The 27517-nt window shown below is 47.9% G+C and overlaps 1 protein-coding gene across 5 annotated transcripts in view; it reads left to right on the top strand.

The window, feature by feature from the left end:
• Positions 1–1171: 1171 nt before the first annotated feature.
• Positions 1172–27517, top strand: part of SLC7A1 (solute carrier family 7 member 1) — a 66447-nt gene continuing 40101 nt past the window's right edge. For 2 of the 5 annotated variants that reach the window (XM_036018362.1, XM_036018363.1), the window contains exon 1: positions 1906–2135. The gene's annotated coding sequence lies outside the window, so the exon portion shown is untranslated. Of the gene's footprint in view, positions 1371–1905; positions 2136–27517 lie in introns of those variants that run through there. The other 3 variants (XM_036018361.1, XM_028504721.2, XM_028504719.2) reach the window with 3 other exon arrangements.

Here is a 27517-nt window from a genome sequence, read left to right as displayed (position 1 = left end):
ATAATCAATAAAATATAATTTAAAAATTCTTATGAGGTATGTGACTTCCAAGCACAAGTGAAATAGGTTGCAGAAGACCACACACAGTGAACAAAGTTGTAGGGGTCGGAATGAAACCCAGATCTGGTGCCAAAGGCAAAGGAGCCAGTCCTTGAGTTGAACTGGATGTGAAGGGGACATCCTTTGATGGCAGCACCCGTAGGTGAGGGAGGCTGTGTGGGGTTCAGGAAAAGCCTCAGCAAGGTAGGCTGCCTCAGTGACGTTTGGAAGCATCATTTCACCACTGCACAATTGAAACTAGAATGTATTATTTTAAAACAAGGCATTTATAGTTGCTTATTACGATGCCAAGCACAGTTCAATGTGCTTTACAAATATTAGTCCCTTTTTTCCCTTCATTAAAACCTTTTCCCAAGCTAGTACGTGGGGTCATATGCTGTATAAGTTGCTAGTGTGATGCCAAGAGGGTGTCATGAGTGGTGGCTGACAATGCATCCCAATTATTGACCAAGGATTTGGACAGGTACAAGGTGTGGAGAGGATGTGCAGGCCACGGACACGGACAAATCGGTTTCCAGTTTTCCTACAAAGTCAGAAGGCCGGCAGGGTGAATCTGGACAGTTCATCTTTCCTGTCACAGATTACTGGATCACTATAGATGATGGTCCTTGCTTGGTTTACTGGAGCAGAGAGAGACAACAAAGAGGTACCTGGCGAGTTGAGTAGGGTGGGAGTGGTGCTCAAATATGTGCCATCTCTGGGAGAGTGCCTCTGGAAGGACACCGCTGGACTAGCCCTTTGGCTAGGTGTGCTAGTGCACCTGCCAGGGGCACCAGCAGATGGAGGGTTTGAAACCTTTCCTGACAATGGCCCAGGACGTTCTCTACAAAAAGCAAGGGCATAGCAATAAAATAAAAGAAACGAAGATGTATAATAATTTTTTAAAAGCATTGAAGTGCCTCCAGGATCTTTTACTTTTAGAGGAGGAAAACCAGTGCCAGTGAGCTTGGCAAGGTCCATGCCCTGGGATGCAGTCCCGCCATCGCCACCAGCTCTGAGAGGCAGAGAAATAGCAACCGGGTGAACAGGCACTGCCCGCAGGGAAATCCCACGTTGATTGGTGCCACAGCCACGCGCTTCCCATTGGTGCACCGTTGTGACGCGACAGCGGCTGATAAAACCAGGCGCGGATCCTGCTCCCGCCAGCCACCCTTCATTCCACCGGTACAGGCAGGTGTAAGCTGTCCACGCGCGGGCGGGGCCACCGGCATCCACTAACGGCAGTCCCACTCCACTCTCCGCGCGCTTCCGTCCGCGCTTCGGTCCATCCAGCTACGGTCCTGCCTGCATCCCCGCCGCCCGCCGGCTCGGTGAGTGTCCGGCCCTGCCACGCCAGGGCAGCTCCTGGATCCGATCACCTTGGAGAGAACCCCGGGATCTCGTGGAGTCGTGGGAGGGAGGCGCGGGTCCCTGCGCGGGGGTGCTGACATTTTCCGAGTGGCGAGGGTAGCGCCGCCAGGCGATGCGCGGTTGGTGCCCACGCGGCGTTCCCGCCACCGGAGTCCATTTTGTACCACAAGGCGCAGCGTGCTGCATGATGCAACACCGAGTGAGGGGTAGTGGGCCACCTGGTGCCTCGGGTCCGGCCGCGGACTCGCGCAGCGCGGCGACCCTCCCCGGTGGTCTATGGGTAGGGGGCGGGGAGAGGGCACAGGCCGGCGGGAGCACCCGGCGAACTTCCCGGACGCGGCGCGGGGCACGGCACCGCACCCTGCCACGAGGTCCAAGTCCTGTCCTCCTCCGCGGGCGTCCGGACAGGGGTCCCGCGGCAGGTGGCGGGCTGGGGAAAGCGCCGCGCACCCGCGCACGCCGGCCGCCGCGCCCACCGTTCTTCTCCCCAGGATTTCCCTGACGCGCCCTCGCCTGTCTACGCCCTTACCTAGGGCCCCGGGGCAATTTTTTTTCGGTGAAGTCTCGCCTGGGTGGGCTTTCTTGGGACCTGGCTTGGCCTGAAAAGGCTGAGTTTCTCAAGCATCGTGGTTTGGAGGGGAAGCAATTTCTGCCTTCATCATAGCGGCGACCAAGTCTTCTCAGCGTGGTGCTTGCTGCGTAGTGGGACCTTCCCAGGCTGTCAGGTAAGGCAGCCTTTCCAGAACCCGTCTGTACACAGTGCAGTCGTGCTGTGGTACTTCTGTGGTGCGCTTGTAGCTCTTTCCCGTTTTTAGTGGGTGTAACGCCGGGGGTATAAGCAGGACCGGCTCCCATGTGGAAATAACCTGGAGTTGAATTTATTACAGATTTAGTTAGAAGAGGAAAGGTTGGGGTTTCAGCCCCAGGTGTGTGTCCCAAAAATGTGCTCTTAAAAATTTGACCCAGTAGTACTGTGTATGTTGTTCTTTGACTGAGTTCCTAATTATGTTTAATGTGAATTATACTTTATTCACTATTTGCCTTAACATTTCTTGCCTTTTATGTTTGATTCAAATAATAAGAAACCGTGGCACAGTTATATCCCTGATTCTTTAGCTGGTCTTGGTGGAAATTATTATTTTTAAGTGAATACACCCTCTGTATTTAATACAAAAGGCCTTGTTTAAGTCACCCAATCAGAATAGAAATTTAGGGGAGAACGTCAACAATGGATTAAAATAGTTTTTAAATGTTTAGCATATGAAGATTATGCTTAATTGTGATACATAAAATTTAAAGGATGTCAAAGGAGTTTGCCTAAACAAATAGGACAAGCCTTCATAGAGATCAGAAATGTACTCACTTGTTGGAGTCTGGATTTGAGCCACGTGGGTACTCTTAGGTATTATAATTATTTGCTTTAGAGGAGGAAAAAAAAGGCTTAAAGGACAAGATTGCTGACCTTGGGAGTTTGAATTCTAGTTACATTTGGTAGAAGTTTCCATTCCTTGATGGAATTAAATACATCTTTTATTGATTGTTCCAGTCTACTTTCTTTCTCCTAAGGCCTGTAAAAATATGTAACAATGTTGGAGGGCCCAGCGTTATGTCTAATTGAATTGATCCCTGTTGTGAACAAGGGAGCCACCCTGGAGGGAGTCACTCACACACATTGTGTCTTTCCACGATGCCAGGTTTAATACGGGGAACCTCCCCAATAAGCCAGTGGAGTTACACACAGGTTGCATGAAGAAAGGGGGACCTTCTGGGGATAGAGCTCCAAGTCCAGATTACCGGTAGCCTCCAGGGATGGCAAGGTGGGCGTCCTCCTCAAGCCGGGCAGCTACAGTGGCAGCATGTGTCTGGTGGAGTGGAAGTCCCATTGGGCTCCAAGCATGACCCACGGTACAGCCAAACTCAAGTGCGGGATGGTCAGAGCTCTAAGTTCTTATAGCCCACAATGGGTGGTAGTCCCACTCATATTAGTGTCCATGTGGTATCCTTGTCCAAGTGTCCACACCTGTGGTTTTGGTCACTCCAAAAGTTGTTTCTGTTATAGCTCATAACCTCAGTGCTGAGCATATTGCCCCTTGATATAACTGTCATGGCTAACAGTGACTCCATATCTGATTGTCAAACGGTGCCTAATCCCTTTTCGTTGCTAACTAAACATTAGGAGGCATTGGTTTATTAATCCCAGATAAAGATTTAGAACAGACATAAGTATACTTTTGTTATGAAGATAAATATTTTCCTCTAACCCTGGAGTTGTCTGAGCCAGAGGTGCTTTCTGAGATGTCCATCATTCTACCTGGCTGTTGGTCCTCGCACCAAGTGGGACCTGTGGTAGGACCCTAATGTTTTACTGTGTGGTTGGCCCCTTCAGGCCAGGGGGCCATCTACCACTGTGGTGTGAGGACCACTGTGGGTGCCAGAGGCCACAAGGCCTTTGCTTTTACTTTGAGTGAGGGTGGAGGACCATCAGAGGCTCTTGTGATGACTTGCAGCCCTGTGTAGAGAAGAGATGAGGGGGAGGGGCAGTCATGGAAGTAGGAGACCAGTTTAGAGCTTGTAACTAATTCTGAAATAAACCCTTAGTCCAGGCTATTTCTGCACAGGAGAAAGTGGCCATAAGTAATTTTGGTGGAAAATGAGGGCAGCTTGCACTGGGACATGGTCGAGATGTCAGGAGGTTGAATTCTCCCTTTTAGATTTTGAAGATAGACTCAACAGGATTGGCCAGTGCAGTCAGTGTGAAGTGTGAACGGGGCCCCCTGTGATTCCAAGAGGAGTCTAGGTACCACATTAGTGAGATGGGGGAAGCTGAGGAAAGAGCAGATGGGGAAGGACGTAAGTCCAGCTGCCACTTACATACTCAAGAGACAGAGCTGAAAGCGATGTACCCTCCTGAGGGTCCTTCCTAGGTTCATGACTGCCTGGTAGCCACCTGTCCTAGATTGATGGCATCTTTCTTCTCACCTGGCTTTCATGCTTCCTCACACCTGACGGGTCAGAGGGTGTCTCGGTGCCTGTGGCCTCCCTGGGCTCCTCTGCCTCCCTTCCGTGGGCAGCTTGGCCCTGGGTTTGTCCTGTTGTCATGATGGAGACTCTCTGCCACTTGGGATTCTGAAGTCATGGGTGTACTCGGTTTTTCATTCCTGGGCCCTCAAGATGTCTACCGTCCAGGGTTTCTTGGGCCTTAGGAAATGGGCATTGGATCCCAGGCCAAGGTTCCGTCTACCCCAAAGCTTTAGGTGTCTTCTAGTCAAGGATATGGTAGTAGGATCTTCAGTGGCAGACTCTCAGCCCTGTCAACTATAGGAATACTCTTTCTTTTTCTCTGTAATCCTCCCTGCCTTCACCCTACTCCCCCATCTCTACTCCAAAGCAGCTTTGAGAAGACTACTGCAGTTCAAAGGGAATTATAATTTATCATGGAAAGGTTAGTGTGTTTGCCACCTGGGAATCTGCTGGAAGGTCAAGCAGCAAGTTGGTTAAACAATTTGGTGGACAACTAAATATGTTCATTTTGCTCTGAAGGTGCTTCTTTGGACACCTGGTATTGGCCAAGCTGTGGGTGAAGAATTTACATCACATGTCGCTCAGGATTTGTTCGTCCCAGGAGCATAGGCTGTAGAAATGACATTTCTGGACATTAGCATAGATTCTGGCATAAGGCTCCCATCCGACCACATCCACTGTCCTTCATTTGGCTCTTCCTCTGGTTATTGTTACTAGCAGATGTGCATGTGCTGCAACGCCTGGAGTGAGAGCTCTGTGATGAGGGAAGAGGCCCTCACTGCTTCAGTGTACCTGAGATAAGCTGCCCCGGGACAAGGGCAGTTCTAGGAGCTGAGGGCAGGAGGGGTCTGCACTCAGAACAGCACAACCTTAGGCTTTACTGCTGTCTCCTTGAGACCTTCCAAACCTGGTAGACCTGCTCGGTCTGTAGATTGGGGAAGCCTTCCCTCTCAGCCTCACAGTAGTGAAGCTATTGAACGTGAAGTCCATAGGATGCTGTGAAAGAATAAAGGGATTAAAATCAATGCATTTAGATTCCTTTCATGAAGTAAGTTCTTTTTGTTGCCAGCCTGCTATTCTGATGGTGGCAAATGGAAGTCCAGCTCAGGAAACCTTTCAAGGCTGTGAAGAGGGGGACTTGCATGGAGGTGGGAGGAGTAGCCTAATTTCCCTGAGTAGGACTGTGCATCATCTCTTCCTTGTTCCTGGGTGGATTTTTTCTCCCTTTTGCTGTAGGGAGGGGACAGATAGTTTTGTTTCCTTAACATTCCATATTCCTACTGTAGTGCTTTTTTCATAAGATTCAGTCAGTTGGGTTCTTGACCGTGAGAACAACCGCATATGTTTTGCTTGTTTAGGCATGCATCCTGCACTCCCTGCAGGCTCCACGCACAATGAGCCCCACATTGTAGAGACCTTCAGTGCGGAGTCTGAGCTGCAGGGGGGCAGCCTCTGCTTGGTGTGGCCATCCTGAGCCACTCATGGAACCACACATGGCGGGTTTAGGGGAGATGCCATGCCCCCTCCTAACCACCCCCCAAAAATTGCTCAGGGTTTGTTCATCCCAGGAACACATGCAGTAGGAATGACATTTCTGGACACAAGCATAGATCTGGCATAAGGCTCACCCGTCCTGGTGGTCCCAGGCTGGGCTCCACTGGTGGGATGAATGCCTGTTCTAAGATATCTCTCAGAGCCACAGAGAAGTTCTTTTCCTTATTGCTTGCATGACAATTGGCTTCTAGTGTTTTCCTTGTAGGAGTAAGAGGATTTGAATGAGGTAAACACACTTAACAACTTCTGGCACCAACTGAGTGCTTGATATAAATGTTAGCTTGTTATACTGGAAAGAGAGCTCAGTTCTTTGACTTAGGTATGGAGAGAAATCATTTTTATGACAACTTTACCCTGCCTTCCCATTCTGCCAGTGTTAAAGTGTGGTCCCAATTGCTTGGACTTGTGTCTGTGTTGTAGGGGCAGAGTAGTGCCGAGGTGTTGTGGGCACGTCAAGCTTCATCAGCGTCTGCCGATTCTGGTCCAGGATCCATGGGTGTGGCCCTAGTTCTTGTATCATTGTCCCCTGTAGACCTGGAAGGCTCTCTTTACTAATGATCTTTCACAGTTGAGGTCAAGGAGGGCATTTTGTGGCCTTTTTGCCTCGATGGAGAAGGGAACACTGGGGAAGAGCCACAGATTCTGGGACTATGCTGGCTTTGACTGCTTGCACGACCTTGAAGCCACTCTCTCTTTAGAACCAGGTGCTTCCCTGGGTGTGGGGGACAGGTCCCCTTAGGTCTCAGATCCAGGCATCTTGGGTTGGGCCTCTTGAACCTCCGCCAAGCAGAGCTCACAGCCCCATTCTTAGTGCTTATCTGTGTGTGTGTGTGGGAAAGTGTGTGTGTGTGTGTGTGTGTGTTTGGGAGGTGTCTGCCTTCATCATAGTCATCCTGGACCCCAACCATTTTGTCTAAGTTACCCTGAGTTACCCAGCTCTCTGTTTTCCACTTGATTCCCTCTTCCTGGAGGTAGACATGTCCAGTCGTCTAATGCCTTTGGGTGGGGGGTGGAGGTTCCCCTGAGCAGCAGTGAGAAGGGAGGGGAACAAAACCTTGTCTCACTGGTGTTTCTCCACACTGTTCTGTTACCTTCTTCCTACCTGTGACGAAGATGCTGGAGTTGATCTTATAAGGTTGGTATGCACATGTTCTGTGTCTCATATCTTTTGATCTGCCTACCAAGGACCATTAACCAGAGTCTGGTACACAAATGGAAAGGGAGGGAGCGTCCTGGGCTGGGTGAGATCAAGAATCACAAGCACAGACTTAGACTCACTGAGTACTTGGCACTTCATATATTTCCATTTAATCCTCACCACTGCTGAGAGGTTGGCATTGCTGTTTTGACTGATGGGGAAATGGAGCCACACAGGTAGGTAGTGAATGGCAGAGAAAGGAGCTGAACCTGGCGGCTTCACCTGAGTCCCACCCACCCACCCACCAAGTGTGTTGTAGGGCCGTGGGCGTCAGAATCACCTGGGGCCCAGGCCTCCTTGGGACTGTGTTCTGCATGCCAGGTGCATGAGGCGGGGCCAGGCACTGAGGTTTCAGCACAAGAACCTGAAGAGGCTCGCCCCCATGCCCCTCTGTTTCTGAGTCCTGGAGGTACAGGGGCCGGCTACTCTGCCACTGGACAATGCCCTGCTTTTCCCCTCTGTTTGCCCAAATTTCTCTCTGTGATCTTTGAATGAAGGTCTTTCCTCACTAAGCCTCAGCAGCAGAACCCTAAGTACAGCTGGCACTAGTGTCCCTGGGACAGCGGTGCTGGGTGGTAGCCACAGCCCGGTGCTGGCATGTGTGACAGAGGCTGGGCTGCCTCCTTTTTTGGTCAATGGTTTGGCATTCACGTCCCCAGGGTGGTGCTAAATGGAGGGACTTCCTGCCTAGGCCACAGGTGAGCCCTGTTCCTTTTGTCTACACCCAGTCATCTCCACCTGGGGACATCCCTGTGCAGGTGGTCTCGTGGGGACTGGACTCTATCTATGGGGAAAATTCACTTCCAGGCTGTACTCCATCCTTCTCAGGCCCAGCGGTGGGAGTGGTCCTGCCCCCAGACCTCCTTTTTGCTGTAGTGTGGTGAGATGCTGAAGTGCCTCCTTCCTTGGGAAACACTTCTTTGACACCCTCAGAGTGCTAGGGCCATCTGTGTCCTGGGGTGAGTCCGCACAGGCCCAGGTGCAGTGCAGGTGCTGACAGATAAGTGGGGAACACTCCCCCGCCCCTTTCGTGCTGTCCTTTTCTCTTTTAGTTTTCGTTTCTTTTTTTAAAAAAATTTATTAGCATTTATGTTATGCTGAATTTACTCCTGAGCCATAAGTGTTACTTCCGCTTCTTCTGGGATATCTTCTTCTGTGCAATCGCCTCTTCTGGTCTAGGAACCATCCTCTTCTTCAGCAGGATCATCTCAGTGTGGCAGGGAGAGCTCGTGTGAGGGTGGGTTATTCCACCTGTGAGCTCTGTGCATTCTGCTCCATATCTTGGAAACTTTGTTCACCTGGATGTGCTCAATGACCAGAGAACCTACAACTAAACCTTAAGTTCAGCAGTGCTCTCTGCACTTTTACCAAAAATTCAGCACTTGTTTTGGGCCACCAACCCGGTGTCCAGCCCCACTGTTTGGCCTGGGCACACCTACCAAATCCACCATTGTAATGACAGAATGGTACACGTTGCTTCTGTAAAGTGACATCCTTCAGGTACTTGGCGGATCTGCAGATGCACGTACCCCTGACGGCCTGGGCAGTTTCAGGAGTGTTCTTAAAGTGAACGTGAAGATCTGAACCTCTCGATTTGCATGATTCTGTGGGATTTTCTGGGTCGAGTGAATAATGAACCATTTTCAGAGGTCATCTCAGGCACTTGGGAGAAACGCTCTTTCAACTTTCTTTTGGATAACATTTCAGACTTAAAAATTGCAAAAGTAGTACAAGGAATTCCTATGGACCTTTTTCTCAATTCACTAGTTTTTCACACTTTGCTCCCTTCCTTCTTTCTTTCCATTGCTTAATTGATCGATCTACCTACACATGTAAGTGTACATGCGTTTTTTTTCCTGAGCCATTTGAAGGTAAGTTGAAGACATCTTTTTTATTTACTTGGACATACTTCACTGTCTCTAAGAACAAGGATGCTCTCTTGCTTGATTTTTCTTATCAAAACCAGGAAAAATTTTTAAAGATTTTATTTATTTATTTTGACAGAGAGGGGAAGAGAGGGAGAAAGAGAGGGAGAGAAACATCAGGTGGTTGCTTCCTGCTCGCCCCCAACCAGGGACCAGGCCCGCAGCCCTGGCATGTGCCCTGACAGGGAATTGAACCAGCAGGCTTTTGGTTCACAGGCTGGTGCTCAATCCACTGAGCCACACTAGCCAGGGCCAAAATCAGGAAATTTAACATTGAGTCAGCGTTGTTGTCTAGCCCACCATCCATACTCCACTTTGAGTTCAAATAATGTTTTTTACTGCCATATATAAAATTTGTTTTTTTGTGGGAGTAGATCTTTCTAAGGAATGAACTATGGTCAAGTTTTCTATCTACTAAGCAAAACTGTTTCTAAAACTTAGAATGCACATCATAAAAAATTTTGGAAAATACAGAAAAGTAAAACAAGGAAAAAAGATAAAGCACTCACAATTTTAATACAAAGGTTCAGTGCCATGCCAGGTGGAGGGCTTGTGAGAGGTGCTGGAAGACTCCAGCTCAGGGTGACCTGGTCACTGGAACCTGCACCCACACACCTAGGCAGCAGCCCGGAGCCAATCCCGGGCTGTGGGGAGGAGAGAGTAGGCTCCTGCCTGGAGCCAACCTTCCTGCCTCCTGCCCACCACTCAAGCAGCTGCCAACCTGAGCAGGCGAACTGAACCACTTGGAGTGGGGAAGGGTGGAGATCATTATTAAATACCTAGGACTTGTTCAAGAGCTGAGAAAAAGTGTTGCAGATCCTCTCTTATCTGCTCTATACCCCTGAGTTTCTAGACTCAGCAGTGGGCCATGATGGGCATAGGGACTTGGTTGGAAGGAACAGTGCTGGCTCTTGGCAAATACCTCCTGGTTATTTAATGCTACTTTTGTTGACCCTGCGGGCCCCCTACTAGAGGGCCAGTGGAGAAAGAAGAGGTGAAATTCTTAGTTGTGAATTTTGGTTTCTGTTGGTGACTATCTGCTAAAAGTTTCTTAGGGGATGGTTCCAGAACTGTGTTTGAAGTATGGCTCTTCCTCTGCCTTTCATGTATCAAGGTCATCCCCTTTGTCATCACCTACAATAACTGAGGGGGACTCCATTTCTTCCTGGTCCAGAAGGGGTCTTAGACACTCAGCGAGTCTGGTTTTGGGAATGATTTTGTTCGTAGGGGCTACCGTGGCATTGTCCACTGCTCCCTATCTTCCGTACCTCAGTTTCCCTGAGTTGGGAATGAATTGTGTGTGAAAAGGGACTTCTGAAGGTCATGATCAAAAGCCTCAAGTATACTCCATGTGTTTGTTTTTTCTTCCCCTGCCCCAGACCCTCCCCTTGAAGGAGCTGGCCTTGAGAGTGCTGGGGTGGGCAGCCGCCCAGCTCCTGTACCCCCCGCTGTGGCCAGGGGCTCCTAACCTGGTCAGGCCAGGATGGCAGGGCTGCTCTTCAAAGAATCCTTTGAAGTGCAAACATTTCCTTTCCTGAAAAGAAGGGAAATTGAAATTGTTCTGTGCAGACAATGTTCTCTTAGATCAAAGAGGTAGTGGGGCCTATAAAGTAAGGGAGACTCAGAAATTAGGCCTTACACGGTGGCACGGGGGATGTGTGGCTGTGTGGGTGCACCCTGCCGGAGTGTGAGTTCTGTTTTCCTTTATTATTTATTGAATTTTTGAGGCCCTAAATGTAGGTCTAACATGTTATATTTAACTATGTCTCTCTTTTATATTTTTATCTGGTGGTAAGCATTTAGGAGGGTCTTTTGGGAAATCATGATACCATTCTTTATGGAATATTTGGTCGCCAATAAAAATGGCATTTTCCAGGGACATTTGATCTTCTAGGAAAAGCTTTATTGTTAAAAGTGAAAACTATCTGGATGGAATTTTTCATACTGTTATCTTAATGAGATATATGTATTTGCACAGAAAGAAGACACTGTTCCAGTAGACTGTGCTTTGTTCACTGCTGTGTATGCGGTTCCAGAATTAGCACTCAACAAATGTTTGCTGAAAGAATATTTTCACAATCGGCAGTATAAAAAGATATTTTGAAGGAAGACTGTCTTTCAGCTAAGTAGTAATGTTTTGGCAGGTGGAAGGAACCAGACGCTATTTTAAATTTCTATTGTAATGCTGCCCTGGTATCTCACTCTGCGATTTATTTTGTTTCTTGAGACAAACCTGTACCACTGTTTTGTGCTTTGGGCAAATCGTCCTGTGAATGAGCGACTCTAACATTTCTGTTTTAGGAATAATCCAGTGTATTGAAATCAGTGTCAGAATGTTAAGAAGTTGGGTTGGTTAGTGGGTGGTTTCCCAGATGGGATGAAAAGGCAGCTTCTCACTAACTCTGCAGCTCACGTACTATTGGACCAGCTTGTCCTGTTCTCTTGTGAGAAGGTTTTGCCTGATTTGCCTGCGATTTCTCATCTTTGGGCATCAGTACTACCTGGATACTGGCTAGAACTTATCCACGTTTCTAATGTATAAACTTCTTTGCAAACACAGCCTCTCATTCTGACCTGCACTGTGGCTTAGGTTTGGAAACGGCAATGGCCTCTGACTTCTTGTTGGGGGGATGAGTGTCACAGCCACCTTGCTTGTCCCTGATGAGGGAGGTCACTTCGTGTCTCCTTCAGAAGGACACAGGCGCTCAGGTCTCAGAGCCGAGCAGCAGCCTGCCCACTGTGCCGTCAGCACGGGGTGCTAGAGGGCCAGTCTTTGAGAACCCGAAGGTTGTGTGTGGGGCGACTCCACTCAGGTTTCCCGAGGGTGGTGGCTTTCATACTTCTTTGGTCGAAATCTTCAATAGTAAATACATTGACTCCAGTTAAGCACACAGACAGGAACATTCATATTTCTATAGAGATTAAAGTGAGAGTTTTTGATTCTTTTTTTTTTTTTGAGTTACAAAAGCCCTGATGGCCAGCCCAGTTTGCAAGCTCTGGGGGGTGGGGGCAGGCTGGCCTGAAGGCGGGGCTGGCTGGATGTGGGGTGGGGATAATTCTCTGTCCAGACCAATTTGGACAAAGATTTTTAGGAGGGTGTAGATTTCTTTTTGTGGTGACTTGAGGGTATCTGACTGAGGTGGCCATTAATTATCCTTCATGAGGTGTCCAGGATGGTTCAGGGGACACCTGTGCGAGTCAGCTCCCACACTGGGGATGTGAAGGGGGCCTGGGCAGGCTGTGTGTGATTTTTCAGAGATGGGCCAAGTCTTGTTAATTTCAAAACTGACTTTTTTTTCCCTTTAGTTTCTTTTACTCTATTTTGGGGGAGAACCTATCTGAAAGATGAGCCTTCTCTTTCAGAGTTAAGGGTTTGTGGGAAGAAGAGGTTGAAAAAGTACTCTGATAGAAATAAGCATTTGTGGACTCTAAAGTCTTGACTGATTCAAGTTGCACAGAATATTTAAAACTTACTATTAGCAATAGCAACTATAACATTAAATAATGCTCTTTGAAAGGTTGAATAGATTTTACATATATTTAAAATTGCTTGAAATTGTTTGAATGGCTCTTTTGTTTTGCTCAGAAAACAAATATTCTTTAGCAATTTTGTGTGTATAATTCTTAAAATAATTGTAAATAAAAGGAGTTGATTCTACAGAACAAGAGCACAGGGACGTAACAACTGAAATCAGATAAAGTGCCTCCTTTATTGAAACAGTGTACAAATCTCTTTTCTTGTAAGTTTCTTTTATTTACTATACTTCTCAATAAAAATAAGTTTATTGTAAGAGTTCAGAGTATTGCCCTGGCCTGGTAGCTCAGTTAGTTAGAACACCATCCCAATATTCCAAGGTTGCAAGTTTGACCTCTGGTCAAGACACATACAAGAAGAAACCAATAATTGCATAAGTAAGTAGAATAACAAATCTATGTTTCTCTGTATGTCTCTCTCTCTCTCTCAAATCAATAAAATTTAAAAAAGACTTCAGAGTACTTAATTTACAGTCTCTTAAACATTTGTCATTAAGTTACAAATATCACCACCACTGTTAATATTTGAGAAGATTCCTCCAAAATTTGATTTTATACTGTTGTTACGTTAATGTTTTGTGAAATAAGGGATAATCTGTCATTGCCATTATATAACACATTGCCCATTTTGAGCAGCTAGTTTGTTTTTTTAAAAAAAGCTTTGGTTGGAAGATATGTCTTTCTCTCTAAACAGCAATCTTGGGAGACATTAGGCAAGAACGTTCCTTAATTTTTTGCATAATCTATACTGAACTGGGAAGAATGTCTCCCTAGTCTGAGTTTGATACAATCAGAATTTGGGGAAATGATCAGTGGTAATTTGCAGTAGGATTCAGGCCTAGTCCCCGAAAGACTTGGTTCTGTGGACTGGCGAGTGAGCGCACATAGCTTCCTTGGGGTGTTTTGAGTGGGGTCCGGCCTGGGCTTGGGGGCTGGGGCTGGAACATACTCGCACGCTGAGTACAAATTCAGGGCACTTTCCTGTTGCTCTGGCTGCCTGTTAACACCCTGTCTTGAAGATCTGCAAGGGAGTTTTTGCCGAGTTCCTTTGAGTTGTGGGAGGTGTATGTGGAACATCGGAGTTGGCTGACTCTCACACCCCAGCTGGCCCCCCAAAAGGCCCAGCAGGGGTCTCCTTCTCACCAGGTGTGTGACTAGGTAAGAAAACACCACTTGCCCTGGAGAGGCCCTGGGAGCCAGGAGAGAAGAAGAGAGGCATTCCCTCCACACGTAAGCAGCCCTGCCCCAGACTTAAATGAGTAGATGACTCAGAAATTATAGTCCTCTTCCCTTCTTCTGGAATTGTCCTGCTGTTGGACTCCCTGGAGCTAACAGGACTTTACTACTTGTCTGGGCAGGGGAAAGGCTCCTTGAAAATTCTGTGGCCCCAGGGCCACATACCTGCTGGGCCTGGACCTCAGGAAAGGCCTGTGCTTACACATGCAAACTGTACCCCAATTTAAAAAATGTAAACCCAGGGAGAGGACTAACCGTGTTGTATTTTGTTTCTGGAAATGTAGCACACAAACCAGGACCACTGTATATTGCCTCTTCAGCAGCTTTTGCGATTTGCCTCTTCATTATTACTGTAGTTCCATCAGTATCTAAAATGCATGCAAGTAGGCATATATAATACATGAATTGAACAGACATGGCAATAGAAGAAGGCATTAAGGATAAAGAAAAGAATACATTTCGGTGAGTCTGTAAGTTCAGTAATGTACATAATGTAACAGAGCCTTTCAATCCTGAAGTCACACTTCAGATGCCATCAAACAACCCAGGCTAGGACACGCACACACTTACCCTGGGGGTCTCCTCGGACCCCAGAGCTGACTCAGTGGGCCTGGGTGGGGCCGGGAGCCCTTGGGGCAGTAGGCATTTGTAAAACTGGCAGAACCTGGCATGAATGAGGAAGACCGAGCCACCCATGGGAACAGTCACCTGAGGGACTGCGTGCTCCTACAGACAGGGCCCAGGCCATGCGTCCATGCGGTTCCTCTACCCAAGTGGTGCCTGGTCTAGAGTAGACGCTAAAGGTTCTTTTCAACAGAAATGAAGCAGGGGAAGCCTTTGGCACCCTTGGGATGGAAGGGTCGTGGGACCCACTGGTGTGTTCATTTCTGAGCAGCCTGTTGTCTCTTTGCAGCTGGCTTCTGATAGGAAGTGTAAGTTAGACTGCAGAAAGTGGGGGCTCCTACCAGTGGGGAGAAGTGAGAGTGGAGCCCCTCAACCCCACCCTGCAGCAAGGACAGCGAGGGAGCAACATAAACAGAGATGCAGGAACTAACTCAGCTGTGGTTTCAGATTCTCGAGTGGGTGACCAACACACTTCCATCTCACGAGGTCTGTGCGCGGGACCACCTGGAGCTCTGTACCTTAGGTGCTTTTCCTGGGCCACAGTGGGTGTTCAGTGAGTGCCAGCTTTAATTAGGATTGGTGACTAAAAGGTGAAACTTCAGCCTTCGGGGAGCTCTCTGCTGAGGGAAACGTCCTGTTCTTGAGGTTGCATTTGTGTGTGCTGGTTTTGCTGGTGGAGGTGTAGGTCTGAGTACCACTCTGAGTGATTCCTCCAGAAGGCTGAGCAGGGCGACCAAGCTCAGGAGAGGCTGCTGCTTGCCCTCTTTTGGGAAATTTTAATGGAGGAGGTGGGTGTCAGGAGCTTTCTAATTAAGGGGGGACAGGGTGTGGCAGTGCCAGAGCTGGAGCAAGAGGCGAGGTTCCAGGGTCTCCTGTTCAGAAAGGAGACTTGAAACCAGGATACCACCTAACAGGATACCACATTTGTGTGGGCGCTCAGATGTTTAAGCCTGCTGATGGTTTGCTGACATTGGGTTATGGACACATTTCAGGGATGGATGGCTGAAGGTGAAAGGGCAGGCCCATGTGGGTCCCAGAAGCAACAGACTCCGCCAGTGGGAGAGACCTGCCTTTGAATGGTCAGGAGAGGAGTTGGCTGCGTTTGACTGTCATTCAGTTTAAAGCTTTGTTCCTAGTGTGTATATTTGCCTTGGGAAATTTAAGGTAAGAGAGGAGGCAGCAAAGCAGACGGCGGTCCTACGTCCCCAAGTGCTTTACGGCAGATGCTCTGAAAATGTCCACAAATCCCCTGAAACATGATCAAGAATGATCTACATGTAATTCTTGTATCTTCTCACAAGAGGAAGAAGTGGGGGATATAATGGGAATGGAGTATTACTACATTCAGTTGTATGTGGTTTTTATTTTTGCTGGGTTTTCTGGTTCATTCATTCATATGCTCATAAGAAGGCTTTCTGTTAAGTGACATGCAAACATCATTGACATTGTTTTCCAAAATTTGGGACTTGTGACCCCTTTTCTAAAGGATCAGGAAGCAAGACTGGAACAAAGATAAGACGGGAGATCTTTGGATGCAGGGGCCAGTTATAATCATCTTGTTTACGCCTTCAGCCTGGAAATACACATAATAGATTTGTCTCACCGGGTGTTAAGATGAGCAGCATGCTGCAGGGGTGAAACTTTGCAGTTGGGCCTGTGAATAATCATGCTGTTGATAACACTCACCTTGGCAGAGAGGAAAATCTGTCAGCTACGGGAACGTGTCTTGATAGTTCAGCAGAACAGCCAGGTGAGGAAATTAGACGCATTTTAAGGTATGAAAAAGCCCATAAAGGAGAAGACAGTGCTGTCCCTCGCAGGAACCCCTCCGAGTGTGTCCGTGGGTTGTCCGAGCGGGCGCAGGGCAGCCTGCAGGGTAGGGATGTCTTATGGATGTGCTGGGAAGCCAAATGGGGCAGACACAGCTTGATGAAAGGTGCATAGAACCTGGAGCCCTCTGTCTCCTGCTGCTTGGCCCTGAGGTTGTCTTGGGACCCCACCCACCCTCCTCTTTGTGTGTTCCCAAGCTTGCCTCCTCCTCAATGAGTTGGTCTGGGAGTCCGGAGTGCTCCGTGCCACCAGCCCAGCCACGGGCTCACTAATGTGCCCGTCTGAGTACTCAGGGTCACGGTTTTTACTTTTGGACTTGCATTAGGATATTTCCTTTGGGTTTTGCAGCCGTAAGTAGTGAATCAGTGATTTACTACAATTTTGTGTCCACTAAAGTGTGCCGTGCGGTTCGGTGTCCACACTATAAAAATGAACATCGAGTGGGGTGCAGCAGCAATCTCCCAGAGTAAAAACAGAGGGCCTGGTGTTAGGGCAATGACAAAGATTTTGATTGAGAAGTGTCACTTTGCCTGGATTAGTCCAGAAGTGTTGAGTGAGATTACTTCAAAAAGGGAAACCCCTGGACCGAGAGTCCAGGTGGTCTACCAGAGCTGCGCCCTATCCTCGGAATACTCTGGAAGAGCCGTGCCGTGCTGGTCCGAAGAGCACATTTCCTAGCGCCTCGCTGGGAAGAGTGAGCAGTCTTGGGCCAGGTCTTTCGTGGTCTGACGCAACCTCATGGGTGCTTACCCACAGATGGGGCAAGAACTTCCCCCCAGGGGCAGCCAGTGGCTGTGAACAGACCCTTGATGGCTGTGTCCTGTTGTGTGGGGCGGCTCCTGCTGAGGTTTTGGAAAATCGGGATAGGCTCTGACAAGTTTCAGTCCCAAACTATGTCACCAGGGAAGAAACTTGAGAGAGGTTATTTTTCAAAAGGAGCAGCCAGCTATACTCATCAAAATGCATACAGGTCCCACGAAAGGAAAAAGAAAGCAAGCTGGCCTGTGGGGGCCCCCAACTGGAATTTAGAGCGAAGCCCTTCTGTGGCAGTGTTTCTAGAAAGAGCTGTCTTTTGCCAGAAACATTTCTTTTGGAAAATCCTTTGGTGTTCCCACCTCTGCTTCTCTCTGCCTCCTCTGAAACACACACTTCTGGCTGCCTAGTGGGACAATGACAAAGGTGAAGTTCAAGTTGTGAGAAGGGGAAGGGTCTTGCCTGCCACCAGCTATGCATGCAGACTTAAGGGCAAATGTGACTCTCTGAAGTTCACTGCTTTTGATGGACTGAGACCAGGAGCCCTTCCCAGGGGGTGTTGAAGGATCACTGCTGTTCTGTGTTCTGCGTGAGACCAGCCTGGAGATGGAGGGTGGCAGCTTGCCTGGGTCTCAGTTTCAAGGACTCCCTTAAGGGCATTCTGCCCAAGCCCTTTAGATGCGCCTTATTGGACCTATTCCCCTCAAGGCAGAGCCTTTTTATTTAGATATGCAGATGCGCGTGAATGATAATAGCACACCCTTGTATTGAGTTCACGGAAGGTTCAAAGGAGGACAAAGGATGGCAAATAGTCAAATTTGCAAAAAAGACTTCAATTGTGCAGATGAAGTTCAGATGTCTTAAATATCTGCTCTGTGGACAGAAATCCGATAAGGGTTGTATTACAGAAGAGGGGACTTTCTGGTCTGCCAGTCCCAAGGAGACATTCACTTCTGTTTGGGGGTGCTAGTGGGTTGATACAAGGGGTGACTGGAAGATTAGGGACTTTCCAGTCTGGCAATACCAAGAGAAAGAGAAATGACCACGGTTTAAAACTCTTACAGGCTGTGGCAGGTGGAACCACTCTTGTTCCTTGTCTGGACTCTCAAATGTTTTAGAATAAATAAAAAACAAATAGTGCTTTCCACAGCTGGTGACCAGCTGACAACGAGAGGAAGCAAAGAATGTCCTTATTGATAGCACGTGGGAGCCAGGGATGTTTCGAGTTTATCTTCTAAAAATGCTGTATGGGACATGTCTGCCCACAAAGGTTGCTCTGTGAGCTTCTCCAAAGACAGGACTCTTGGCCAGAGCAGACCACGTTTGACCAAGATATTTTTATTTATGTTCTTGGCATTTCAGAGAGGAGCAAGGCACCTGTCCAGGTTGTCTTGTGTGCATTCCGTGGACACTGTAAAGTGAGTTGCAGCCACAGGAGAGACACAGCCCTCTCGCCTGAACTCGGAGCCCCACTTGGAGCTGAATTCCTGGAGCTCCCTGTGCTCTCTTTGGGGTGCCCTCTTCTGCCCCCATCCCCCTCACTCGGGACCTCTGAGGTCCCACCCCCAGCTCCTTCCAAGCCTGATATTCTGCAGCTCCATGAAATATAAGTTTGATCTGAAATTAGTATCATTGGTGTCAGCCTTTAGAGAGTAGGGAGAATTGGGGACCCCAGGAAAAAATGGCATGATGCCAGGGACCCCAGTTTTAAGGCCACGTTAATTGCCTTAGTCATTCCCTCTGTTGGGGAATTGTTCCATCTCATTGGAGGCAGTCGTGTGGCCCTTTCTGCCTGCAGAAAGCGTCCGTTTTCTCAGCTGCCAGTGCTGAGTGTGTGCCCTCGCTCACGGCAGCATTAAGCAGCACTGAGCATTACTGATGCCTGGTGGGAGTTAATCATAGGAAGTGCATCTCCAGTCTGAAGGGGGAATCATGGGTGAATAGGTCCTTCCTTGGAGGTTGCAAGGCCGTGGCAGGTGACCAGAGCTGGCACTAGTGTCCCACCTGAGGACACAGTACATTCCTTTGGGCCAAGTTTGAAAAAACTAGTACTAAGAATATAGACTCCATTTGGAATTAAAACTTTTCAGGTATTGGCAGGAAAAACCTTTGGTTTAATTTGTGCATACAGCACATCCAAAAGCTTGAGACAGCTTTTACTTTGGCCACGCTTGACCTGTTTGTAGATTCTAAGTTTGGGGCCTTTTAGAAGAATGGAAAGTTGACAATGGCAAAGCAAGTCAAGTTTTATTTATAAAAAATCAAAATATACTGGGGATTTATCCTAAGTCAGAGTGTTGTATTTTTGAAAATATAGGCGGTCATCTTTTTTGAAGTTTATTGTTTTGATAAGGTGTCCCTGGGATTTCTTCCAGCACAGATCAAGGGAAATTGGTGCTGGGTTGAATAATACTTTTATGTATAAATAAGAAAATCGTGGTATTAGATGTTTGTTTGATTAAGTGCTCCTGTGACTAAAGAACAGTTGCAGCTGTTCCACAAAGGGGCATAGAAAAAATGTGTCTGCAGTGACATCACTTCATTCTGGGAGGTGGTAGCCTTTCTCCTCAGCTCTCTTTCTGTGAATCGGACCATACGCCTCACTGGGAGGGATGGCAGGTGTTTTTGCTCACGTGTTTGGCAGAGGCCCACACAGACACGGGAGAGCCCTGCTACAGGTAATCAGCTGGCAAACTGGCGAGAGGGCAAACAGCCTTCGCAACTGGGGTAAGTGCCATGGAATGCCAAGATATAAGTGAGACTGTCGTACAGTTATTAGATTTCAAATTTCAATGCAAAGCTCTCTGGGAAGTACAGCATTCATTCATATTTTCATTCATTTAGCAGATAACGGTTGGGTCCATGCAGCCGCATTACCCACATGCTTGCTCCTGGGGGCATAGCTCCGTGGGGTTCTCTGCAGGCGCTGTGAAGGTGCAAGCAGCTGGCTGAGAACCCCATTCCTCTATGATGAAGCCAGCTAGGGAGAGCCCCGATGTCTTCCCACCTACCTTTATCCCCTCTAAAAGCAAGCTCCTACTATTACACTAAAACTGCTCACAGTTGTCCCCCACCTTTTTTGTTTAAATTAAGCAATCTTGCGGTCTGTCATCTATTCTCACCCCATTGTCTCTCTGAAATATTTCATCTTGTTGGGCAGACTCTCTTTTTCTTACAGTTTCCCAACCCTCTGTCTTTCTGAAATCCCGTGCTTTTGGATATGTCCTCCTTTGTTGTTGTTTGTGTTATTTCTCCCATTTGTGTGTTTTTATATCTGTCCTTTTCTGGGTATATGTCCATTCTCCCCTGTTAAACTGTAAGCCCCGGTAGGGCAGGAACCACACAGCTTTTCCCGTTGCCCGCAGTTCCTAACAGCATGTGTGCAGTGGACACTTGGTACACAGCTCTTGGATGAGGGATCCTGGCTCTCTGTCCCTGATGGCCTGGGGGCCCCAGTAGATTGGGCCTCTCTGGGTGGGGGTGTCATTGGTGATAGGTCAGGTGGTCCAGCTTGGCGCCCTTCCCATCTGCCTTTGGTGACTTCCACATACCCCACAGGTGGCCTCTGCCCTGGGAGCTGGTGTCCTCCGGGCCGCAAGCCCTGTGGCTTGTTTGCAGGTGACGTCTCCTTTGACCTTTCCTTTGAAGAAACGTTTTGAAGCAACTTTACACACAGAAAGATCAACAAAGAAGAGTGGATGATTCGTGGACTGATACGCAAGTTGAAAGGCAGGAAGTGAGGCAGCTTAGTGTGACCGGGTTGGAGGGGATGAGCGGAAAGAAGTGCCCTTGAAATTCTTCTTTAATCATTTGTCTTTAGAGACAGAAAGTGGGACATGGAAAACAAACATTTTATTCAATGTATACACACTTTGGCAAAATAAATAACTGGGCTTTGTGAGTGTCCAGATGGCTGTGCAGTCTTTTTCCGTTGAATTTAGAGTAGAATACATGGGAGGGGCTGCCCCTGTGGCAGAACAGGTAAAGCAAAGCATTTCATTTGTGAAACACAAGGTAAAATCCTCCATATTGGGGATGGAGAGTCAGACAGATGCCAGGGTCTCTGGATGGGATGGTGTCATCCAGAGGAGTGACCCACAGCCCGCAGCGTGTGGCCGTCTTTTTAAGAGAGGCACCTCAGAGAACAGTTCCCCGTGCCAAGATGACAGCTGTGATCCAGGACATCTGTGGTTGCTGCCACCCCCCGACACCGCCCCCACAGAGTACTTTGGTTGTTAGTTCTATAGAAACTGGGATAGTCAAATATTCACACACACACACACACAAACTATGGTTAAAAACTCAGTCATTATTAATTGTATTGTTTATATATATTTATATTTTATAGTTATATTTATATTTTTAATAGTTTTATGTCAATTTCTAGGCAATCTTATGCCCTCATATCATCTGACATATGAACTAGCACAGATGGAAATAAATCAAATAATAAGCTTATTTTTATTTTTTTAGCTGTGTATTTGTATACTCCTTTGTCAGTTGCAGAGTTTCATCATATAATAATCTAGTTATTATTTCGAGTACCTGCTTAATCTCCACAGCACTTTATTAGATTTCTTATGGATTAAGAAATTAATAATAATAACAATAATAGCAAACATGTGGCACTTGCTCTGTGCCGGGTGCTCGTTAGTGTTCCGTGCGTATTCATTCATCCGAACCTCCCCAGACTCTAAAGCAGCTATTACTGTTATTATCCCCATCTTGCAGAGGGAAAAAAGGAAGCTCAGAAAAGTTAAGTTAACTTGCCCACCATGTTTTGAATCCAGTTTATCTGAGATTTTAGCCTCTATCTTGCCTTCCTTGATCTTCCCAAATGGGGGACAAGCAGGGATGGGGTGAGGTGGAGGTGAGGTAAGTGACGGTGCCCGTTTCCAGATGGTAAGACTGACACAGAGAAGCTGAGTGACTTGCCTGAGATCGCACAGCCAGGAGCAGGCAAGTCCCCTGATTCCTCATCAGATCAGCGAGCAGACGTGAAATGTGTTCATTCAGTGTGTACTTAGTTCAACGGAATCAATACCATAGCTTGCTACGCGTGGCCAGGCCTTGCCACCCAGGCACCTGGAACCCTGGCATTCTTCTCTGTGCCAAGGTCAGGGCAGAGGTAGGTGAGAAGAGGGAGCTTCCGTGTTATGTCAGAAAACCTCCACCCCATCTTGCCCTTTTATCTCATTTAACTTCATTTGTGTGATGTGACTGGGATGTCTGTGTGGATAGACTAGCTGGAGGCCTTGCTGTGTTCATAGTAGGGCTTGGTCAGCCACAGAGTCGGATCCTGGGGGGGAGCTGGCCCAGTGGAAGGGGTTTGAGAAGAGGCCACATCAGCCACCTAGAGCAAGACGCGCCATTGAGATTCTCTGAGGCTCGGCCTTCTCATTTATAAAGTGAGGGTTGAGGGTTGGTTTTCCGTGCACGTGGAAGACTTAGCAATGTCTGCAACATTCCAGCTGCTCAGATTTTACTGTATTACACTGAGGACTTAAAAAATGCATTTTTATAATACAGTGTGTTGTTGTCACTGGGCACTAGAATCTGTCCAGGCATTTTTGATACTAGGGGAGGTCTGTGTAGCTTACTCTAGGGGGAGGAGGGCGAGTCACTGGATGGCTGAAGGCCCTGTCCAGCCGTGCGGGTATATAATGGAAGCATTGTACTTGACAGTGGCCTGGACTGCCCGCATTCCTCAGGTGACATCAGCAGCCATGACATCTAGAGCTCACTGCCCATAAGGCTGCAGCCCTTAGGGCCTCTGCAGGGAAGAGATGGCCCTCTCACACTAGGTTGTCTGAGGTGAGTTCATAAAGTTGCTATTTACAAAGCCTGTGGGTGGTGAGGGCGGACCCCGAGCAGCCCTCATGCCCGCACCCTGGAGGACATGGCACGGCTTCCATCAGAGAGGCCTCGTCTGCTGCCAGTGCCCGGACTGCTCAGAGCCCGTGGCGGAGAAGGTGCAGAGTGGCTCTGGGCAAATGGGATGCAGCTCAAGTCTCGGGGGACAAAGACCAGCTACATGAGGTGTGCAGCCCCACATTTTGGTTTGTTTCAGATAAGCCTCAGTTCTTAATATGTAGCCGTAATGTTCGGAAAGAGGCCCATTTTGAAAGTGTTTAAGCTGATGGTTTCTTTGGTAAAATTCCTTCAATTACTTGGAACAAGTTGATCCAAGTCATTCGGTGTTGTTTGGATTTCGGTGGCCTCATTGGTAAAATAAAGGCATAGAATATGTCAAGGCTTAGGAAATCTGATTTGAAAAGGGCCAGACAGAAAATATTTTAGGCTTTTTTGGGTCATTTGTAGTTTGTGTCAAATAATTGGTCTCCTCTTCCTCTTCCTTTTGGTTTTTCCAAATGAACTTAATAAAAACCATTCTTAACTGATGGTCAATACAAAAATGAGCCAAGTGCCATAGCGTGGCAACGTGTGGACTACATATTTTGTTTCCCTAAGAGTGTGGTGTGCCAGATGATTTTAGGGAGTATACAGACATTGTTATCGTAACACAGTAGTATGTTAGACGTGAGTGCGTATTAGAAAACACAGGTGCCTGACACACCCAGAGCTCACCGCCCAAAGGCTGTGGCCGTGAGGGTCCCTGAAGGAGCCAGGCGGCCCTCTTATAGGCTGATGGAGATGTTTAATGTCGGGTTCCAGATCATTTTGGTAGAGCTCCATTTATGAGAGTAATACAAAGTTTCTTCAAACAAATTTAAGTTATTCAAAGGTGGGTTCCTTTAAGGAACAGTATTAGGAATAACTATGCATTGCTTCTCGGCCTCTTGGCTGAGACTGAGTGTCGGAATAACTGCATGCACGCTGCCCCAGCGCATCAAAAACTCATGGAGGCGGTGTGCAGGTAGGCTGCTTTGGAATGTCCTAGATCATCTTGCAATTCCTTCTACCTGCATGGGTGTTCCTTGATTATTTCATATTTCATATGTAGCCTGTTGGGACTGTTTCATGTAGATGAAAATGTTCTCAAGAAGAAATCTAGTGTGAATTTAGAGGAAAAAAACCATGCAGATAGAGCCATCCTTAAATTGAGTCCCTAACTGGCAGACGTGTCCTGGATGGGAGCCCTCTGGCATCATAAATCACTCCCTGCACATTGCAGTTCCCTGGATGTGTTCATATGCAGAATTGCAGTGACACAGCACGGAAACTCAGAGACCAAAGCCTGTAAGTGCTTGCTTAATTCTTTTTGGTAATTGCTGGGCTAGTGCAGGCAAGCTCCTCTCTCCTGAACCTGGCTGCCCTTGGTAGCCCCCAGCCACATCCAAGGTTCATCTGTCTCTACACGCTGCTTCAGAGCTGCCACACCCTGGGGACACATCCTTCCGTGGGAGGACAGGGCAGGCTGACACCTGCCTGCCCCCAGTTGCAGGAGGGCTTGTCAATGCCCAGGAGAGTTGCTGAACTCACCTGTCAGGTGCACCTTGGCAGACAAAGGATTGCCACCAAGCTTCCTGAGCATTCGGGACTTTGAGTGGGGGGTGCATTCCCAAATTTGCCTTCTCTACTTCTTTCCTTCCCGTTTCCCAAGCTGGGCACATCTTTTCCCCGCCTCACTGGAGCTGTACCTGGCTGGTGGTAGAAAATACTGTGTTGGTGTTAAGAGACTGTTAAATTTGTTACTACCTGGTAATCATTTACTTCTTCTGATTACCTATGAAAGCTGTCCTGTTCTCTCTGAGATCCTGGACCATGAGTACACAGACTGAGAGGGGTCCCACTTCCTGTCCCCTGTGTGAACTAAAACCTTAATCTAAGTATGCCATTTAAAGCAGCCAATGCTGCAGTCTTCCTCAGTTTCATTATTCTATACCCTGTTGCCATGGCATATGAAGCTGTGAGTCAAAACCGAGCTCATGTTCACAATAGAACTGGACAACCAGAGTTGAGGCAGCACACAGGAGCTAATCATGCTCCTGAAACTCCAAGTGTGATGCCTGTTCTACATAATAACCGGCTTGTGCATCTGGAGTGGCAACCTCACCAGCTGTGCCCGGAGCTGTAAGGGTGGATTTGGGGGGAAGTGGTAGAGTTTTGACTGGAAGCAGAATGAAAGTATGTGAGAAAAAGTGCTCCTTTAGCAACTGAACTTGTGTAGAAGTTACTGCGTCTTCCCCAGCACCTAATAGAAAAACCAATTGCAGTCCTTTGTGGATTAGGCACTTGTTTGCTTTTTTTAATAAACAGCTTTACTGATTATAACTTGCATACCATAAAGATCATCCACTTAGAGTATAAATTCAGTGCTTTTTTTTGAAAGTCAGGGATTGAAACTAAAATTGTCTTCAGAACCTATTTGTTAAGTGGGAGGATGGTTCCTGAATCTAATTAAAATTTTACTGTAATGACAGTGTGGCCCACTGCCCTAGGGCAGGGGTGTCAAACTCATTTTCACCGGGGGCCACGTTGGCCTTGCGGTGCCTTCAAAGGGCCGAAATAATTTTAGGACTGTGTAAACTGTTAAGGACTCCTTAACTGTTAAGGAGTCGAAATTACATTCGGCCCTTTGAAGGCATGGCCCCCAGTGAAAATGAGTTTGACACCCCTTCCCTAGGGGATCTATTGTAGGTCTCCTGTGGACTCTCAGTCGTATTAAAAATCATGAAGCAGCCCTGGGCGGTAGCTCAGTTGGTCGGAGCATCATCCCATACACCAGCAGGTTCCAGTGAGGGCGCATGCCTGGGTTGCGGGTTCGATCCTTGGCCAGGGCACATACAGGAGGCAAGCAATCAGTGTTTCTTCCTCCCACCTCACATTGCTCTCCCCACCCCTTCTTCTCTGTCTAAAATCAATAAACATATCCTCGGGTGAGGATTTTTAAAAGTCATGGACCATAGGGTAGATTCAGAGTTAGACGAGCTAAGGTCTGAGCCGAGGTTCCACTTTATACAGCTGGTTTTTCGTGTGTGCGCAGGTGTAAAAGCTGAATAAGCTTCACTGGCCCAGTCTGAGGTAACTGAGATGACACTCAATGCTGTATGCCAGGGCACTGGTACATAGTAGGCACTTAACATAAAGGTTAGCCGTTATTCTTATTGTCGCTGGGGACATGCCTGACTCCACACATCTGTTTGTTATGACTGGACTGGAGTCAGAATTTGGAGGCTGTTTGCTGGCAGTGTTTGGAGTGGGGAGGGAAAGGACTGAATGGAAAAGCAGCGAGTTCTTCCACTCCTCGCCTAGAACCAGGCCTCCCTTCCTCTTGTTCCACTGTTTTCCTGCCCTAATCATTTTTGCCTCTTATAGTCTGAGAGGACCTCTGCATTAGATGACCTGTCAGCCCCTTCCAACTCTTAGAACCTATCATTTCATTTTCCAAACTCTAGGGCGTGAAAAAATAAACAGGTTCACGGCTTACTGGTAGGCAGAGCTTTCCTGGGGAGGAAGCTGCCCTCCTGGTCCTGCACGCTGCCTCATCTGTGTCCTTCCTCAGAACCACAGAACAGAGACATCCTTCCTTCTTAGACACCAAAACAGTGGGTTTTATAAGGTGGCAGTGGAGCCTTAATATCGAAGTCGAGTTATTCACCTGTTCTGAGCTTCCACACCTCATCTGTGAACTGGGGGTCAGGGGTCCTCTGCGGAGGCTGCTGCGAGCGTTCACAAGAGACGTGTCACAAGCACTCAGCGTAGTCTCCCAGGAAGCCCCAGCTAGCCGTCACCTCTCCAGATTTTTCATCGTCTTTGCGTTACATGCAGAGGAATGAATCTCAAGCACTTCTGCAAGGTACCTGAGTCACTCTTAGAAATGAGAACCTGGATGAGCAAGTGAAGCTTGTCTGTTCATACTGCAGTTTTAAATCTTTTACTTTCTCTTCGTCCATTTGCCTCTCAATTATTCTCAGTCCTGGTTTGGGGACATCAAAGTTCTCCAGAGATGTGGTGACACAGTGTTTGTGATGAATACATGCTCACCTGCAGACATTGTCTGTAGTGGGTTTTTAAAAAATAAAACATTATTTAACAATAATTTTTAAAGCAGTTCACTTACAAACAAATCTTCAGGGCCCTTTGCAGCCTGCAGCCGCCCACAGGAAGGCCGGTCTCCGCCCCCTGTGCCTCCATCCCTCCCTGTGGTGGGGAGCCGCCTGCTCCCTGTGAGACCCGCAGCTGCATCCCTGGCCTCCACACACTCGGTGCAGTACCACCAGCCCTCGACCGTGACAGCCACACCTGCCTGCAGACGTTGCTAACTGTGCTTTAGGGCCCAAATCATCCCTGGTTAAAAAGCACTGTCCTGCAGCCTCTGACTTGACCCTTCCCATCCTCTCGCTGTCCCCTCCCCTGGTGGGCCATCCCCAGGAGACCCACCTGAGGGGGGGAATGTCCTTTGCAGGCCTGCTAGTTCACAGCAAAGGACTCTGGCCTTCAGAGGAGTATTTTACATCTCAGAGGCGGA

The sequence above is a fragment of the Phyllostomus discolor genome, chromosome 2 (genome assembly GCF_004126475.2).
Source record: "Phyllostomus discolor isolate MPI-MPIP mPhyDis1 chromosome 2, mPhyDis1.pri.v3, whole genome shotgun sequence".
In the NCBI taxonomy this organism is placed as follows: Eukaryota; Metazoa; Chordata; class Mammalia; order Chiroptera; family Phyllostomidae; genus Phyllostomus; species Phyllostomus discolor.
The sequence above is the reverse complement of the archived record's forward strand: the minus strand, read 5'-3'. Positions and strand labels throughout refer to the sequence as shown.